General features: G+C 41.5%; 1 protein-coding gene and 1 pseudogene across 1 annotated transcript in view; one reads left to right on the top strand and one right to left on the bottom strand.

Annotated features, from left to right (window-relative positions):
- The window catches only part of LOC126336871 (facilitated trehalose transporter Tret1-2 homolog), a 340,634-nt gene that overhangs the window by 295,631 nt on the left and 25,398 nt on the right, over positions 1–19,605 (top strand). The gene's annotated exons all lie outside the window — the stretch shown is intronic.
- Positions 4,744–4,858, bottom strand: LOC126337287 (5S ribosomal RNA; annotated as a pseudogene).

The raw sequence follows: 19,605 nt of genomic DNA, 5'->3' as shown, positions 1-19,605 counted from the left end.
AGTCAGGTGTAATTATTGCACAAAAATAAGTTTAATGCAACGAAACTGCGTTTGGTGTTATCTTGTACAGGTGCACTGTATTAGAGCCATTACCACGTCGTTAACAACGTAGGGCAGCCGCTCATCTCCCTCAAATTACTTTCTATAGTGGCTGTCTAACTGGCAGTATACTGGGTAATGTGACGTGGCATATTAGCTTGTCAGATCAATATGACTAATTGTTTTGCTCCTAGCATATTATTGACATATTTCGTGACTTACGGTGGTTTATTGTTCTCTTCAGTGTAGCAGATTTATTGAAAATACGTACGATTCGGCAGGGTTACTAATGGAGTCTGCTAAATAATTTGAAATGTAGAGACTTCCTCTCATAGCGCAGTCTGTTATTCAAGCTGTAGCATCGGAAAACCTGTCTGTTATGTCCAATATACAGGATATTTTTACCAGGAGAAAAAATGTTGAAATATAGCAGTCTGGAACCTTGAAGGGGTCTGTATCTGTAGGGTGAACCCGAACTTCACCGATAAAATTTCGGTGGTTGTTCAGGGATATTTTTTGAGGACTTTGCTATAACAGACCTGTCATCAACGGTGGTTCGTTACAGAGTAATAATAAATTATTGAGTTTGTTACCTCAGCTGCCTATGTTCTGTGAAGATGCGCTCGCAACAGCGAAAAACCTGTTGTATGTAATCATGAAAACGTACAACTTAAAACGCAGAATACTGCAACAAACCTCACACAGGCGCACAACTACGGCGATTTGGTCGCCGTCGCTACGGGAACAGCTCAGCATGCGTCATTCTGCCGCCCTTTCGTTGTATTCAGTGAATGCGTACAGGACATCCATGTTGGCCACCTGTTAATCAGTATATCTATCCATAATGCTGTTTATCACTGATAACGGACAAAGAACATTGCCGGAAAAAGGTACCCGAACAATGCTCTTTATCAGCTTAAGGGCGAAGAACAATGTAGCACGAGTGTCACGAGAATGTTTGTTTCCAAAAAAAGAGACATAGCGCACACGGTCGCCATTATACTGTTGTGTAGATACTTTCAGTGCAACATAGAAACAAAGATAAGTGGAGTAAGAAATTAAACCAAATGTAATTATTCCGTAACGAGCTACAGGAGATCATGGGTCCTTTCTATCAAAATACTCAGAAAAGCTCCATGAACATTTTCCGAAATTTTGTCGGTGCAGTTTGGTAAACATCGTATATTGCAGCTACGCATCTTCTCGCTTTCCTGTCGACAATAGATTCTCACATATCGAGGTATGCGAATTTTTTCCTATTTTAAGTGATTTTTGTCTTTCCTGAACAATGTGCAGAAAAATCTCAATTTCTGTCTCAAGAAGGTACACAGAGAAAGATAGGGACAGGCTGCATAGTGTTCGTTTGTGTGAGAATTGTGTGAGAATTTCCTGTTCGCTTGTGGCAGTTACTGTCAGACCTATTCATCAGGTGCAGCAGTTACTGTCAGACCTACTCATGAGGTGCCGTTAAAGTACTTCGAAAGCTGCTCGTATGGTTTTTCCTCGGTTGCTTATTTTATAACACGGCTCGAAAGTAGTTCCCAATATACAGTCGTCAGTCCAAAAAGTTTCGAGACTGGATTTAAACAAAAGGTATAGAAACCTTACGATGTTGGTGTTAATACTCCAGTCTCCCCAAAACTGAGTACAACGCACAGAACGTTCATAAAATCGTGTGAAACTGTCAGAAAAATTCTTCCTTGGGTGTTGCTTACCTCACGCATCACATAGACTTGAATGTGAATTCAGAATTTTGTCGCTCTGTAGTAGGTTCTTAGTGATAACATAGTCTTACCACCCGCGATGATTTTCTTTCAGAAAGGAAATGTTCATGTTTTGAATTTCAATCACGTTGCAGCAGGCGTCGACGCGTCTTTGTTTTTCTTAGGTACATTTGGATATTTGCATAAAATTTTCTATTCTTCAAAACATTCTCCAGAATATTTTGAACACTTGATTTAGACACGTTCAGTTCGTTGCTCCCCCAACGGCCTTGCCGCAGAGGTACCAACGGTTCCTGTCAGATCACTGAAGCTAAGCTCTTTCGGGCTGGGCTAGCACTTGGATGGGTGACCATCCGGTCTGCCGAGGGCTGTTGGCAAGTGGGATGCACTCACCCCTTGTGTGGCAAACTGAGGAGCTATTTGATTGAGAAGAAGCGGTTCCGGTCTAATAAATTGACTTGCGGCGGAGAGAGCGGTGTCCTGACCACATGCCCCTCCATATCCGCATCCAGTGACACCTGCTGGCTGAGATGACACGGCGGCCGGTAGGTATCATTGAGCTTTCGTGGTCTGCTTTTGGCAGAATTTAGTTTAGTTTTTATTCGTTACTCTTTTGCTATTTGTGGCACAACAACGTGGGCACGATATGGCCACAAGTTCACTGCTTAACTCTGGCCTGTTCACATCTGACTGGTCGAATGCACATCGCGGACGTTTACAGTTGAAGCTGCAACGTACTTACTGCGCTGACGTCAGTTATACGACAGGAACAGAATCAGTCTCAAAACTTTTCGGACGGACAGATTACATCCACACCGCATACATTCCTTTACACAAATAATTTTCCAATTTATTGGAGGAAAATGATTTTACTTACACTTTTTCACAGCATATTTTTGTTATTTTGAAGTGAAGTGCCCTCTTTCTAGTCTACAGTGTCCTCTGAATGGAGATCCAGGATCTGACTCCCTGTTACGCTCGCTGTGTGATTTCAACGCCTTTGTGTTGGCTCGCATCGTCTAGGAACCTTCCGCTATTAGCGATGTTAATGAGCTGAACAGGTTTTTCTACTACCTCGTCACCGGCGGTAACGACTCTGTTATCCTGCTGTTGTCTGCTCCTACAGCAATTCACCAAGAGGTTGAGACTGTATGCAAGACTAAAGATGCGAAATATAGGCCTACTATACAGAATGGTTATATCACGAACAAGCGTTCTTCTCATAGAAAAGACAGGAAGTGAATACTTTCTCTTTAAAACTTATCGTGTGTTCTCCACGGTGGGAATCGTAACCAATTGTCTAACTCATTCCATGAAAGCTGGTATAGTTCTAGAGCTGTTGTTACGGAACCCAACATTTTGTTCACACCTTGCGTACAGTTACGCTAAACGATAAAAGAAAAGTATTCAAATTTCTAGTCCACAATTTTCACCATTTTGTGAATAGGAGCCTCTTAACTGAAGGGTGAAAAAATGCCAATAATTACAAAATTTTAGCTGTGTCTGAAGTGCTGTATTTCAGTGATTAAAACTGTGGTAAGACTGTAAAACTTGGCAAGATGTTTGAACAGTTTGCACTTTGCTCATTCTGAAAGGTTCGTGTCCTTTGATTCACTATTTTTGTCCCAAGCTACATCCAAAGTCTTCGTTAATTTGTGTCAGGGTAAAATTTCTTCCACATTTACGTAGCTTCATTTCTTTTCTTGATTCGGGATCTTATTGTTTAGTAGTTTCTACAATTGTTCATAATATTTGTTACAGAGCTCCACGTGACAAAATATTGCCCAGCTCAAACATACTTGCTGAATTTTTGTGGTTGATTTGTCAGAATTTCATTGAGTAGTCAGCAGTTCGTTCGAATTTAATTGTCCTCCTTTAAAAACGCATTACAATATGATCTTCGCAAAGGTTCAGATTTTCTGGCCAGTGACTGAGTGGTAAATTCTGCACTGAAACTCGGACTGCAACGTCTAAATAACGGTTTCTTTTGCTCAGAAGAAAATTTTCCAATATTTTGCAGCCTTTTGCTTGAATTGTAGGTCAGCAAATGTTAATTGAACTATCCAAAATAGCGAAAGTATTATTCGGTAGAGCTTCTCCACTTTCTAAATTCATCAGATTTTCAAAGTAATAATACGAAAACTCACCTGCAGAACAAAAGTTAATTGAAGTTTTTAATAATCGATTACTTTTTTCTTGTGTAAGGCGGTTCAAAAAGGCGGAAAATTTCATGAGAAGCCCTATGTTTCAGTCCTTACTCAAAACTTACTAAATTAATGGTTGTATTTACTATTGCTTTCCAGCACGTGGTGTGATATTACAACACTCCTCCAATACAGTCACTTGCGTGGAAAAGTTTACTATATAACCGCAGAGCTTCAAGGAAAAAGCAAATGTGAGAATCTTCATATTTTGCGGAAAGGAAATTACTCTTTCGTACTGTGGTTCACAGAAGTATGCGTCAAGCATCATATTTGAGAAACAAATATTTAAAAAACACTTACCTTCGTAGGAAATTTGTTTTCCACCAACTTCAGTGATTAAAGTGATTAAACTTAGAGGTAGTATGAACACGCCGCTAGCCAACGTTATACAGGGTGTTAGGGATATAGGTACAGATATTGGTAGTAATGGGTACCGTACTTAAGTATGATTGTTGTTGTTCTCTGCGTCTAACAGCTGTCTCACAAACACATTACATAATTTACTACCTGATGTTTCCTGCACAATCGTAACTGCACCACGAAGTAGACCTTGCCTGTCGGTATAAGAAAAAAAAGCACTCCGCCTTCAGGCCACAAGTGGTCTATCGGGACCATCCGACCGCCGTGTCATCCTCAATGAGGATGCAGATAGGAGGGGTGTGTGGTCAGCACACCGCTCTCCCAGTCGTCGTGATGGTTTTCTTTGACCGGAGCCGCTACTATTCGGTCGAGTAGCTCCTCAATTGGCATCACGAGGCTGAGTGTAGCCCGAAAAATGGCAACAGCGCATGGCGGCTGGATGGTCACCCATCCAAGTGGGCCACGCCCAACAGCGCTTAACTTCGGTGATCTCACGGGAACCGGTGTATCCACTGCGGCAAGGCTGTTGCCCCTGTCGGTATAGACTAACCGTTTTGCATCGAAGTGTCAACACTTCAGAACCATATCCGCTGCCCAGGGAAAATGAACATTAATGCCCTGCTTGTGTCATTTTTACTTTGGAGTTACTAACTAACGTGAAAGCATTCTACTCTTAAGACCTGTAATTATTATATTGCAAATGAAGTAAATACCTACGTAATGTTGTTCATGCACTGTCCTCAGTCATCAGTAGAAATATCTGCATTTATACCTCTGGTACTCTGTAAACTATCTGAAGAGATCAAATTATACAAAGGTGGAAGAAATTTTGTCGTAACAAGAATTTATTGACAATTTTGAATACCGCTTTGAGTAAAAAATAGTGACTTACATTATGTAAAATCTACAGAAAGTCCACAGTGCAAACTATTCAAGCATCTAGCTAAGAATTTATTGACAACTTTGAATATCGCTTCAAGTAAAAAAATATTGTCTTAAATAACGTAAAATCTACGGATAGTCCATAGTGCAAACTGTTCAAGCACCTAGCTAAGTATTACAGCTTCACCACAATTATTCATTGAAACAACGAGCTTCAAACTTAGGCAAGAAATTCTGAATCTGAAACGTAGCTACATTTTATCTCCTTCCACTTAAGAGGTTTTTACTCACAACTAATTGAAATTTGAGGCGTATAAATTTGTGTATCTTCTTTTAATCATTTGGAAAATTCTCACACAAACTGATCAGAACTGACCTAGTGAGGGAAGTAGACCACTTGACACTGAACTGTACTGTGGAATGAAATTATGCCGGTGAGACATGTGATTCAAATATTTTTGACTTCATTTAGTATTTTCGTCCCGTATATACTTTTCATTTTAATTATGATTTCTTGCCTTACAAGAGTTTTTGTCTACCAATTAGTATAGTTTCACCTGATGATGCAGCTAAAATGTTGCAAAACCGATCGTGCCAATAAACCAATGACTTATAGCTGAAGCGGTATTACCTTTTCTAAATGATATACCCAGGCTGCGGCTGCTCTGTACACAAAGTCTGCTGAGTCAAAATATTATAGTTTGCAACACAACCCTTTCTTCATTAAAGACAATAGCAGTGACAAAACGAGCGACGATATAAAGTACATCATCACAGTCATTGACATCGGCTGAAAACTAAACTGAATGAAAACAAAAAATCCATAGACCTACATTACTACTGACAATGCGTACGCTGACGCACTGAAAATAAATGAAAGCGACTGAACGAAAATGAACAAAACCACAGAAAGAGCCATTCTGTTGTTTCGAGAAACATTTAATTTACAATCGATTATCGATTAACGATGGCATCCCAGGTTCCGCGGGTGGTTTGAGAGATCTCATACTCTGCCTCTTACAATAACAATCAGTTGTATGCTATGGAAACAAACGTTAGGGAGTTGACGCGAGAGTCCCTTGGTTCTAGTGCATGTGGTTCACTGCCCTACCCACGGCCTGTTACGAAGTGGCAAGTGTGTTTCGGTGTCGTGTGGATTGCTGTGATGGGTGTTGTACAGGGCAGCGTCATGTTCACATTACGCATCGAGGGAAGGGAGAGTGTGAAAATAGTATACAGCCTACTTCTCTTGAGCCTCTCCTAGGGGACCTCCGTCTTCATTAGGCAAGCTTGAAACTTCGGATACTGTATGTTTCGTCTTCAGATACGGTGCACTCACGAACTAGCACATTTTATGATTACAGTAGCACTGCTGAGGTTACGTTTTGGATTACTTTATCTACTTTAGTGTTTCGTTTGAGTTGAACAGCCACAAGCACGCCAGAAGACGAAATTGTTTAATTTCGAAATCTATCATGCGAATTAAATATCAACAACACGACAGTTGAGTAGATCATCCAGGAGTAGTATATCAAATGAATTGTACGGGGCAGTCAAATGAAAATGAGACAGATGGACAAAAAGTCAAGTCAACTTTTTTTATTTAAAAAAAGGCCATAACTGTTTATACACTTACCGCAGTGTAAGGAAAGCTCTTCGGCGACTTCATGGAGAAACATTTTGTTGTCTACGGAACCATGATTGTACCCAGGCGTGCACTTCTTCATACAAAGCAAATTGACAGCCACGAAAGTCTTTCTTCAGGGGTCCAAAAGTAACGAAATCTGATGAGGAGAGATCGGGGCTGTATGGAGGGTGTGTAAGAGCTTCCCAGGGAAATTCCTGAAGTGCAGTCGAAACAGCCTCGATAACATGGAAGCAATATGACACCGTCCTGCAACAATATGACACCGTCCGTCAACATTCCTCAGGATACAATCCTATTCATCGTGAACCCGTCCCAGGTGCTGCAGTGATGTCGACATTCTGTTTAACTTCCGCTCCTCCGTCAGGCTGTCGGAATCCACTGGGCACACATCTTCCAGAACATCGTACGCTCTGTCTCGATGGCGTGAACGGTACTGTGACTTACGCCCAGCACGGGCCGAATGTCTTCGACCATGCACCGCTGGTCATTTCTGACGGCAGTATCCATCGCAGCCATGACAGATGGTGTAATGTCACGATGAGCATGTCCTGGCCAACTGCTCTCTTTCAATGAAATCCGACCCTCTCGAAATCGTCTATTCCATTGAAACAAACTTGCAAGTGACATACTACGTTCGCTGTACACTGCAGACATTAGGGCATGAATTTCACTTCCTGACACTCATTCTGCTGCCAGAAACCACACTAAACCTCGCTGTTCATTCTTCCCACTCCTCAATAGCGAAGTCGCACGTACACACGACTTGCTGACCCACGCCGAGCACGTTAAGTTATCGAATTATTGTCCAGATACTTTATGTGCCTTTTGCCGCGCGATATCCTTAGACGAAACGGTGGCACAGTGGTTATCTTCGTGTCGTCTTAATTCTGCATCCCGTGTTCGAAAAATCCTATTATTACTCTTGTTTTTGTTTGAAATTTATACAGGGTGCTTCCGTAAGAGCGTGTAGAAAACGTAATAGGACGTAGCGAATGCATGTTTGTAGGTGGAGTTATTCAGACGACAAATAATTCTTAAAATTCATGGTGAAACTTATCCTCTATGTCCTGTTAAATTTTTGCACGCCCTTACAGAAGCAACCTGTATACCCATGTCTGTAGAAGATTAGTACACTGTCTTCCTTGTGTAGACTGATATAAAACTGTCCTTATTCGTCTACTAATTTTATGTCATACGAATAAATTTAAAAAGAATTAAAACATTATGTGAAACTGTTTTTCATGAAAATCTCGTAGTATATCTTGATTCATAAACAACTGCAAGCGCCAGTTTTCAGAAAACTGTTCCATTATATAAACCTTGCCGCAAAAAATTGCCAAAGACGAAATGTTCATCACTGTTAACGACTTTTCCGTACCGAGTGAGATTCATACGAAGGAAGCTCACTGTGGCAAACTGCCTTCGCACGATGCTCGTACTGTTTGGAATATCTGTGTTCAGAATGTTTCTACGATCGGTATTGTCAAAGGCAATGCACCAAATCTCCCTAAAGAATAAACATGCGAATAAAGATATAAGAATTAATATAAGAATTGATATGAGAATCAAATAGCACAATTAGAGAATATTAAACGGCTGAAATCCCTCAACATACCATACCCACCCATATTATATAATATATGTGTGGCACTTATTGTGAAATGCAACTGCAATTTTTCAATCAGAATAAAGCCCATGTAATCCCTAATTTGATAAGAAACATTCTTGTAGTAACCTAGTATTGCTCGTGCGGTAGAGTTTTCGCTTCCCACGCCCTGGATCCCGGGTTCGATTCCCGGCGGGGTCTGGGATTTTCTCTGCCTCGTGATGGCTGGGTGTTGTGTAATGTCCTTAGGTTAGTTAGGTTTACGTAGTTCTAAGTTCTAGGGGACTGATGACCCTAGATGTCAAGTCCCATAGTGCTCAGAGCCATTTGAACCATTTTTGAACATAGTACGAACAAAGGTAGATTAATGAAAACAATAAAAATGAAATACAAACAATCAAGTTTGGAACACGGTGCGCGAAACTGAAAAGTTGTGACGCTAGCCATGCGCCACCATTTCTTCTGAGAATATCGCTCCGTAGAAGGCACATAAGGCACCTCGAGAACTTCGACTATAGTTTTTTTTAGAAACGGTCGAGTATCTACAGATAAGCTGAGACTTGTTCGCTTAGTGACACTCCTCTTCTAGGAAATCAGGTGATAGCACTTGGTGTGTCCTCCTCGTGAGTGGTCATTGGCTCTGCCTGCCACGCAGCGGACCCGGGTTCAATTCCGACCGGGTCGGAGATTTTCTCGCTCGGGAACTGGGTGTTGTTTTATTCTCATCGTCATTTCATTATCACAAACATGCAAGTTGTCCAGTGTGGTGTCAACTGAAAAGACTTAGAACTCGGCAGCCGAACATACCGAGGTGGGGGACTCCGAACCATCAATACCATACAATCGTTTTTGTCGCGTATAGACCGACATGGAGGTTCCATCCATGAAGATTAATCACACTAGAGTAATGTGTACTACGGTCAATTCCAAAACTGAATGTGTCCATATGAAGTGAAATGGAGGAAAACGTAAAAAATCATTAGGTTTATAATACTGAAATTGAATAGCTATAAAAATGAGTTCAATGCAGAATATTGTTGTTAATATAATATGCACTGTCATTTTTCTTAAATAATGGCAAATGTTAAATGGAGTTATTGACTTTTGGGAAGCACAAGGGTACATGCACAGTGTTGGTGCTAACAAACATGGACGCAATGAGTTTTGGAATGCATAAAATATGAAGGTTTCTGGAAATATTGAAAAGTTCACAAGAAATCTAAGTGGTATTTCCACTTCAAATATAATTATAAAATAGTGCAATGAAGAATGTAATCACCATACACAATATAGATATCCTATTATCATTTGGGTCGTAATGCAATTAAAGAATATGATTTGCTTCTCTGCGTTAAATTTTGATATGGTTAAGACTTTAGCAGAGTTTGATAACCAAGTTCACCAAGTAACTTAGCTTTTAATGCACCATTTCCTGCTGTTTTGACTCTCTGGATGTGTTCTTAAAAACTCAGAGTATATTCGGCATTTGTCTGTAGCCGGTGTCTTGAAACTTAAATTTAGTACTAAAAATGTTATTGTTATAAAAGAAAACGTGTTTCACTTTAGTTTCAGTATTTTGGGCTGCATTGTACATCATCGAAAAAAAATTGATGTATAACTCTCTCGACAGTTACTGTTGTTGTTGTGGTCTTCAGTCCTGAGACTGGTTTCATGCAGCTCTCCATGCTACTCTATCCTGTCCAAGCTTCTTCATCTCCCAGTACCTACTGCAAACTACATCCTTCTGAATCTGCTTAGTGTATTCATCTCTTGGTCTCCCTCTACGATTTTTACCCTCCAGTACTAAATTGGTGATCCCTTGATCCCTCAGAACATGTCATACTAACCAGTCCCTTGTTTTTGTCAAGTTGTGCCACAAGCTCCTCTTCTCCCCAATTCTATTCAATACCTCCTCATTAGTTATGTGATCTACCCATCTGATCTTCAGCATTCTTCTGTAGCACCACATTTCGAAAGCTTCTATTCTCTTCTTTACCAAACTATTTATCGTCCACCTTTCACCTCCATACATGGCTACACTCCATACAAATACTTTCAGAAACGACTTCCTGACATTTAAATCTATACCCGATGTTAACAAATTTCCCTTTTTCAGAAATGCTTTCCTTGCCAATGCCAGTCTACATTTTATATCCTCTCTACTTCGAACATCATCAGTTATTTTGCTCCCCAAATAGCAAAACTCATTTACTACTTTAAGTGTCTCATTTCCTAATCTAATTCCCTCAGCATCACCCGACTTAATTCGACCACATTCCATTATCCTCGTTTTGCTTTTGTTGATGTTCATCTTATATCCTCCTTTCAAGACACCGTCCATTCCGTTCAACTGCTCTTCCAAGTCCTTTGCTGTCTCCGATAGAATTACAATGCCATCGGCGAACCTCAACATTTTTATTTCTTCTCCCTGGATTTTAATACCTACTCCAAATTTTTCTTTTGTTTCCTTTACTGCTTGCTCATTATACAGATTGAATAACATCGGGGAGAGGCTACAATCCTGTCTCACTCCCTTCCCAACCACTGTCTCCCTTTCGTGTCCCTCGACTCTAATAACTGCCATCTCCTTTCTGTTCAAATTCTCAATAGTCTTTCGCTCCCTGTATTTTACCCCTGCCACCTTCATAATTGGAAAGAGAGTATTCCAGTCAACATTGTCAAAGGCTTTCTCCAAGTCTACAAATGCTAGAAACGTAGGTTTGCCTTTCCTTAATCTAGCTTCTAAGATAAGTCGTAGGGTCAGTAATGTCTCACGTGTTCCAACATTTCTACGGAATCCAAACTGATCTTACCCGAGGTCGGCTTCTACAAGTTTTTCCATTCGTCTGTAAGGGATTCGCGTTAGTATTTTGCAGCTGTGACTTATTAAACTGATAGTTCGGTAATTTTCAAATCTGTCAACACATGCTTTCATTGGGATTGGAATTACTATATTCTTCTTGAAGTCTGAGGGTACTTCGCCTGTCTTATACATCTTGCTCACCAGATGGTAGAGTTTTGTCAGGACAGGCTCTCCCAAGGCCGTCAGTAGTTCTAGTGGAATGTTGTCTACTCCCGGGGCCTTGTTTCGACTCAGGTCTTTCAGTGCTCTGTCAAACTCTTCACGCAGTATCGTATCTCCCATTTCATCTTCATGTACGTCCTCTTTCATTTCCATAATATTGTCCTCAAGTACATCGCCCTTGTTAGACACTCTATTTACTCCTTCCACCTTTCTGCTTTCCCTTCTTTGCTTGCAACTGGGTTTCCATCTGAGCTCTTGATATTCATACAAGTGGTTCTCTTTTCTCCAAAGGTCTCTTTAATTTCCTGTAGGCAGTATCTATCTTACCCCTAGTGAGAGAAGCCTCTACATTACATTTGTCCTCTAGCCATCCCTGCTTAACCTGTCTATCTCATTTTTGAGGCATCTATATTCCTTTTAGCCTGCTTCATTTACTGCATTTTTATATTTTCTCCTTTCATCAATTAAGTTCAATATTTCTTTTGTTACCCAAGGATTTGTACTAGCCCTCGTCTTTTTACCTAATTGTTCCTCTGCTGCCTTCACTACTTCATCCCTCAAAGCTACCCATTCTTCTTCTACCGTACTTCTTTCCCCCATTTCTGTCAATTGTTCCCTTATGTTCTCCCTGAAACTCAGTACAACCTCTGGTTTAGTCAGTTCATCCAGGTCCCATCTCCTTAAATTCCCACCTTTTTGCAGTTTCTTCAGTTTTAATCTACAATTCATAACCAATAGATTGTGGTCGGAGTCCACATCTGCCCCTGGAAATGTCTTACAATTTAAAACCTGGTTCCTAAATCTCTGTCTTCCCATTATATAATCTGATTCCTCCTAGTATCTCTAGGATTCTTCTTTTTTCATAATTCTTAAACTTAGTGTTAGCTATGATTAAGTTACGCTCTGTGCAAAACTCTACCAGGCGGCTTCCCCTTTCATTTCTTAGCCCCAATCCATATTCACCTACTACGTTTCCTTCTCTCCCTTTTCCTATTCTCGAATTCCAGTCACCCATGACTATTAAATTTTCGTCTCCCTTCACTACCTGAATAATTTCTTTTATCTCCTCATACATTTCTTCAGTTTTTTCATCATCTGCAGAGCTAGTTGGCATATAAATTATACTACCGTAGTTGGCATGGGCTTCGTGTCTATCTTGGCCACAATAATGCATTCACTATGCTGTTTGTAGTAGCTTACCCGCACTCCTATTTTTTTCTTTCCGCTGATAACGACATTCTCTTGAGTAGTCCCCGCCCGGAGATCCGAATGGGGTACTATTTTACCTCCGGAATATTTTACCCAAGAGGACGCCATCATCATTTATCCATACAGTAAAGCTGCATGCCCTCGGAAAAAATTACGGCCGTAGTTTCCCCTTGCTTTCAGCCGTTCGCAGTACCAGCACAGCAAGGCCGTTTTGGTTAATGTTGCAAGGCCAGTCAGTCAATCATCCAGACTGTTGCCCCTGCAACTACTGAAAAGGCTGCTGCCCCTCTTCAGGAACCACACGTTTGTCTGGCCTCTCAACAGATACCCCTCCGTTGTAGTTGCACCTAAGGTACGGCCATCTGTATCGCTGAGGCACGCAAGCCTCCCCACCAACGGCAAGGTCCTTGGTTCATAAGGAAGGCGACAGTTACTAGCGCTTTGAATTATCATGGCAGCAACGTATTAACGGAAGTCAGAGACTAAGTGAATTTCTATACACCTGCTTATTTCGTCTACTGTTACGAACTGTTATTACCCCCCCCCCCTTTCTTTCTTGTGGTGTTAACCGAGTCCTTAACTGTTCTTTACAAAGCCCCTGAATTCTAAATTTCTAAATTCTGAAAATGAAAATAAATGTATTTAGACACACTCGGAATAAGTCTCTCTTTCCAGAAATAAGTTTACGTGTATGAAATCTGAATGTAACTTCTTTGCTTATTTCTTGTAATTATTCATTGTCTTTGTCATTGTGGACCTTCTTTCGTGACGTAACAAAGAATGAATGAAACCTGAAATACGTTATTGTGAGATTTGTAAAATGACTGGCGAAGCCTTCTGATATCTTGAATTCCAAGATCGTGACATTTAAAGTCAAACATTCGAGGATAATTCTAAGTAGGTTTCTTTAGAAGAGATTTGGATAAGTGAAATGTTGAAAAAATGTGTGTCTGTTATATTTGGACTACTTAATGCAGTACATACAAATGGCATTCATGAGACACACGTATAAACGTAAAACGCAAAAATGGCAACGCAAATAAGATTCAGTAAAGGTTAATTTATAGTTTTACGGAGATCCACGCTTTAATTTGAAAGATGCTGTGCATAAACTATAGGTAAATGTTTTAGGAAAAAAACAATAAATGTTTCAAAACCATCCTTACCCTCCACGTTTCTCTTTCTTATCATCTAGGCTCATCTCATTTAATTTTCCTACTACGTCACGATTCAGTGACAGTAATAGTACTTCCACAAACTCTAACACTAGCTTCTTCAACATACTTGTTGCTCTGCGTCATTTTAGTTACTGGGCCCAGTAACGTTAAATGTTATCCATTCGACAAAAATCAGGGCAAAAGTTCACTCATGTTCATAAAAAAACAACACACCTTGGACGACTAAAGATTGACATTCATCTCCACATGACATGTACATTAGTATGTTCTGCAGAAATTGTTGTGACACCGCCAGACACCACTCTTGCTAGGTGGTAGCCTTTAAATCGGCCACGGTCCGTTAGTATACGTTGGACCCGCGTGTTGCCACTATCAGTGATTGCAGACCGAGCGCCGCCACACGGCAGGTCTAGTCTAGAGAGACTCACTAGCACTCGCCCCAGTCGTACAGCCGACTTTGCTAGCGATGGTTCACTGGCTACATACGCTCTCATTTGCCGAGACGACAGTTTAGCATAGCCTTCAGCTACGTCATTTGCTACGACCTAGCAAGGCGCCATATTCAGTTACTATGTATCCTGAACAGATAATACTGTGAATCATGTCCCGTCAAGAGCGACGCTCATCATTAACGGACTAAAGTTAAGTATTAAACTAATTACGTCCGCTTTCTGAATTCTAATTCCTTGAAATGTTCCAGAACTCAAGTCAGTATAGTTCTTCCCTCCTCGCGCCAGCCTGCGTGAGCTAAAACGCGTGCATTTCGGCCTCCATTAGTAACACGGTGTTGGGTCTTCTGCCAACACAACAGAAATGATTAGCATTTCAGTCACCTCGTTTCCGCATGTGTCCTGTTGCCTAGTAGGCCCATGGCGGATCCTCGTAACTTGCTCCCTGTGTGATAGTGTCGACGCGTATAAGGCGCGAATGGCGTCCTATAGTATAGCCATCCATGCTGCGTTCACTTGATTCCAAAATTCTTCTGTGGTTGTTAGCACTGGGTCACAGCACTGCACCTGTCACTTCCCCATATCCGACACATTTTCGATTAGCTACAACTCTGGTGATATGGCGGGCCAGGGCAAAAGGCTGACATCCTGTGATATCGTGCAGAAACATGTGGTCGTGCATTGTCTTACTGAAAAATGGCGATTGGTTGGAGGATATCATTCACGTTGATCACACTGGTCACAGTGCGCTGTTCACGCACCAACTATGATCTGTGATTGTACCCGACACCATAGGGCGTTGAGTTGGCGCTGTACGTCTAATGCAAATGCAGTCAGTGTGATGCCGCTCCCTCTGTCTGCGGCGAACCAAAATTTGGGCATCATTTCCAAACAAACAGTACCAGAATTGGTCCGAAAATTCTGTCTGGTGCTATTCCTGTCCCCAGTGACGTCGTTCCATACGTCATTGTCATCTAGCATGTTTATGCACATTCGTCAAATGTATGTGGAGAAGTGTTCGACGCGCACGTAATCCATGCCATAATAAACGGCGACGGACAATGACCAACCGTAGGGTATGATATGTTCCACTATTTCACAGCTGGGCCAGAGCGGAGTAGGATTGGTGGTGGTGGTCAGTGTTTAACGTCCCGTCGACAACGAGGTCATTAGAGACTGAGCGCAAGCTCGGGTTAGGGAAGGATTGGGAAGGAAATCGGCCGTGCCCTGTCAAAGGGACCATCACGGCATTTGCCTGAAACGATTTTGGGAAATCACGGAAAACCTAAATCAGGATGGCCGGAGACGGGATTGAACCGTCGTCCTCCCCGGAGTAGGAGGCAGATCAGTCCTGCAATGAAATTCCGGTGAGGTGTCGATCTTCTCGGGGATGGTCTGAGTGGTGCGACCTGACCCCTCTCATCGTTTTCTACGGCCTTCCGTGAACCATTCCGCACAAACCAGTTGCTCTGCTGAAACACTTCGCCTCAGACGATCAGAAGATTCCTGGAATGATGTATCACATTCTCATGGCAACAATGCGCCCTCTTTCAAACTCACTTATTTGACGGTACGGTTCGCGCATATGTCTGCGAGGCGTTCTGAACGTCTGCTCAAGTAACACTGGTCCATTACCTTCACTTTATAGCAACAACGAGAGCCGCAGGAACATTTTACCGGTAGGTGGTGTTGCGCCGCGATTCGATGTCGACCTTGAACAAGTCGGTCGATGTAGTTCAAATGCTAATCCTCTCTGTAGAACATACTAATGAACATCTCCTGTGAATATAAACGTCCTACCTCCAGTCGTTCAAGGTCTTCTGGTTATTGTGAACATAAGTGTCCATTATTGTTCCATTGTTTGAACTCTTTATACTGATTATTTCCAGATACTTACGTGTGTATTGCGATTGTGCGGCTGGTCCCGGCGGAGGTTCGAGTCCTCCCTCGGGTGTGTGTGTGTGTGTGTGTGTGTGTGTATTTGTCCTTAGGATATTTACGTTAAGTAGTATGTAAGCTTACGGACTGATGACCTTAGCAGTTAAGTCCCATAAGATTTCACACACATTTGAACATTTTTTTGTATTGTGATTGTAAACGTTACCAATAAAACTATTTCATCCTGCAGTATAGTGTTAAATGAGCACAGTTTCTTTTCAGTCTCCTCAGAGTCAATAAAATGATGACTCACATTACAGAGCGTATTATGACCAGTTGGGCCTATTTTGCTTTAGTACATTATGACACACATAACAGATGAACATTTCTTTCAGAAACTATGTAATTTAGGTTCACATTCGACATACAGGGCGACAATTATTGAAGTGTACGCAAAAAAAAAGAAAAAAATAGTAAATTATTTTCAATCCGCGGTGTGCAGAAACTTTATTTAACACGTAAACGTCATTAGAGGTATTCGGATTTAGGTTATGACATGTTCGATATGCCTGTCATCATTGGTGGTGATGTGGCGCAGACGTATAGCGAAATTCTGCATGATCCATTGAAGTGTCAGAACATGGATACTGTCAGTGACCTCCTGAATGGCTGTTTTCAGCTCAGCAATGGTTTTGAGGCTATTGCCGTACACCTTGTCTTTAATATAGCGCCATAAAAAGGAGTCGCATGTGTTCAGATCCGGAGAATATGGCGGACAATCTGTCACTGTCCATGCCGGTGGCCTCGGGGTGCCCCATAGCCAGAATGCTGTCCCCAAGGTGCTCCTGCAGGACATCACTCTCCTGCTTCGATGGGGTCTAACTCCGTCTTGCATAAACTACATCTTGTCGAAATTAGGCTCACTTTAAATAACGGGGATGAAATCATCTTCCAGAACATTTACATACAGTTCGGTAGTCACCGTGACATCAAAGAATATGGCGCCGATTATTCCGCGACTGGACATTGCACACCATACAGTCACCTATTGAGGGTGAAGAGACTTCTCGATTGCGAAATACGGATTCTCAGTCCCCCAACTGAGCCAATTTTGCTTATGGACGAACCCATCCAAATGAAAGCGGCCTTCGTCACTGAACCAAACGGCCGGTCGGAGTGGACGAGCGGTTCTATGCGCTACAGTCTGGAACCGCGCGACCGCTGCGGTCGCAGGTTCGAATCCTGCCTCCGGCATGAATGTGTGTGATGTCCTTAGGTTAGTTAGGTTTAAGTAGCTCCAAGTTCTACGGAACTGATGACCTCAGAAGTTAAGTCCCATAGTGCTGAGAGCCATTTTTGAACTATCACCGCATATTAATTCCCATCATGCCCCGCGGCCAACCGTGCAGTTTGAACGTCGTAAATCAAACGGTTCAGAAGTTACGACGATTTGATTTCATATAGTTGAGTAACTGTCAGCCTGTACAGTGTTTCGGAACAGAACATGTAGTAGACATATTTACTTCTGGAACTGAACGCAAAATCCGCTTTTTAATATCCACGGGACGCGAGAAGTTACGGACAAAATTCTTTTACAACGTTACAAAGACTGCTGCAAACATTTTGGAACGTGCGATTTCTAGATTTTCGAATTTTTTGTATATGTTGAATTTTGGAACTTCTAACAATACCACCACTTGCAAAGTAGTTTAGAAAACAGATTAATAAAGTTGCTCACGGAGCATATATTCGCTTTATCGGGCAACAACAAAGTTGTCGTTAATTTTGGCACTTATCTTGAATGGATTCCCACGTAGATTTCGTCGAAGTTGTTATGGCTCGTCTTGTTGATTCTAGGGCGATTCCACTTTGACTGCTAGAAGGTCCAGATCTGTATTTTAGCAATATTTAAAGACCTAACAAATGCGTTTTTCAGGAGGTACTTAATGATCAAACAATCCCATCTCAGAACAATGGTATAGTAGAAATAATTTTTGACTTGGTGTCACGATCTACATTTTTATTAAACTTCTTGTAAATTCACATATACTTCTTCTTAATTGTCACATCATCAAGAAAACACTTTTGTATCAATCTTCATATATTTAATTTCCACTTTAACCAAATACAATACTTGACTATTCTTTTACAAAGCGAAATAACAACTTAAGCTCTGCAAAGTGGAACAAAGACTGCTCTGCGCGCATTCGCGCCAAAACGGTTACATGCAAGTCAAAGATTATGACAGTCTCACAGAAATGAATACACACAAGAACCATATCATTGTGCTATATCGATACATCGGAGTACCTATAAATTAATAAAACTAAATGTGAATATTGTCACAAAAATATGTCTGTTACTTCGCAGAAAAGTAGTACGATATTATTGGTATCGAGAACTGGGGTTGGAGTGCCGTAACGGTCACATAAATAAAGAACCATTACAAACTGACCGCCTGAACTACAAAATTGACGAGTTGTACATCATAGCGCATCATACGTACCGACTTGACAGAAAATCCTAGGAAGTTCTGGTCTGACGTTAAATCAGTAAGTGGCTCGAAACAGCATATCCAGACACTCCGGGATGATGATGGCATTGAAACAGAGGATGACACGCGTAAAGCTGTAAAACTAAACACATTTTTCCAAAGCTGTTTCACAGATGAAGACCGCACTGCAGTTCCTTCTCTAAATTCTCGCACAAACGAAAACATGGCTGACATCGAAATAAGTGTCCAAGGAATAGAAAAGCAACTGGAAACACTCAACAGAGGAAAGTCCACTGGACCTGACGGGATACTATTTCGATTCTACACAGAGTCCACGAAAGAGCTTGCCCCCCCCCCCCCCCTTTTAAAACCGGTGTACCGCAAGTCTCTAGAGGAACGGAAGGTTCCAAACGATTGGAAAAGAACACAGGTAGTCCCAGTCTTCAAGAAGGGTCGTCGAGCAGAAGCGCAAAACTATAGACCTATATCGTCGATCTGTTGTAGAATTTTAGAACATATTTTTTGCTCGCGTATCATGTCGTTTCTGGAAACCCAGAATCTACTCTGTAGGAATGAACATGGATTTCGGAAACAGCGATCGTGTGAGACCCAACTCGCTTCATTTTTTCATGAGACCCAGAAAATATTACATACAGGCTCCCAGGTAGACGCTATTTCCCTTGACTACCGGAAGGCGTTCGATACACTTCCGCACTGTCGCCTGATAAACAGAGCCTACGGAATGTCAGAATAGCTGTGTGGCTGATTGAAGACTTTTTAGCAAACAGTTAAAGTAACCTCTGACGTGCCACAGGGGAGTGATATGGGACCATTGCTTTTCACAGTATATATAAATGACCTAGTAGATAGTGTCGGAAGTTCCATGCGGCTTTTCGCGGATGATGCTGT

The sequence above is a fragment of the Schistocerca gregaria genome, chromosome 2, assembly GCF_023897955.1.
Source record: "Schistocerca gregaria isolate iqSchGreg1 chromosome 2, iqSchGreg1.2, whole genome shotgun sequence".
NCBI classification, from domain to species: Eukaryota; Metazoa; Arthropoda; class Insecta; order Orthoptera; family Acrididae; genus Schistocerca; species Schistocerca gregaria.
Note: the sequence above shows the minus strand (reverse complement) of the source record. Positions and strands in the feature narration are given on the sequence as shown.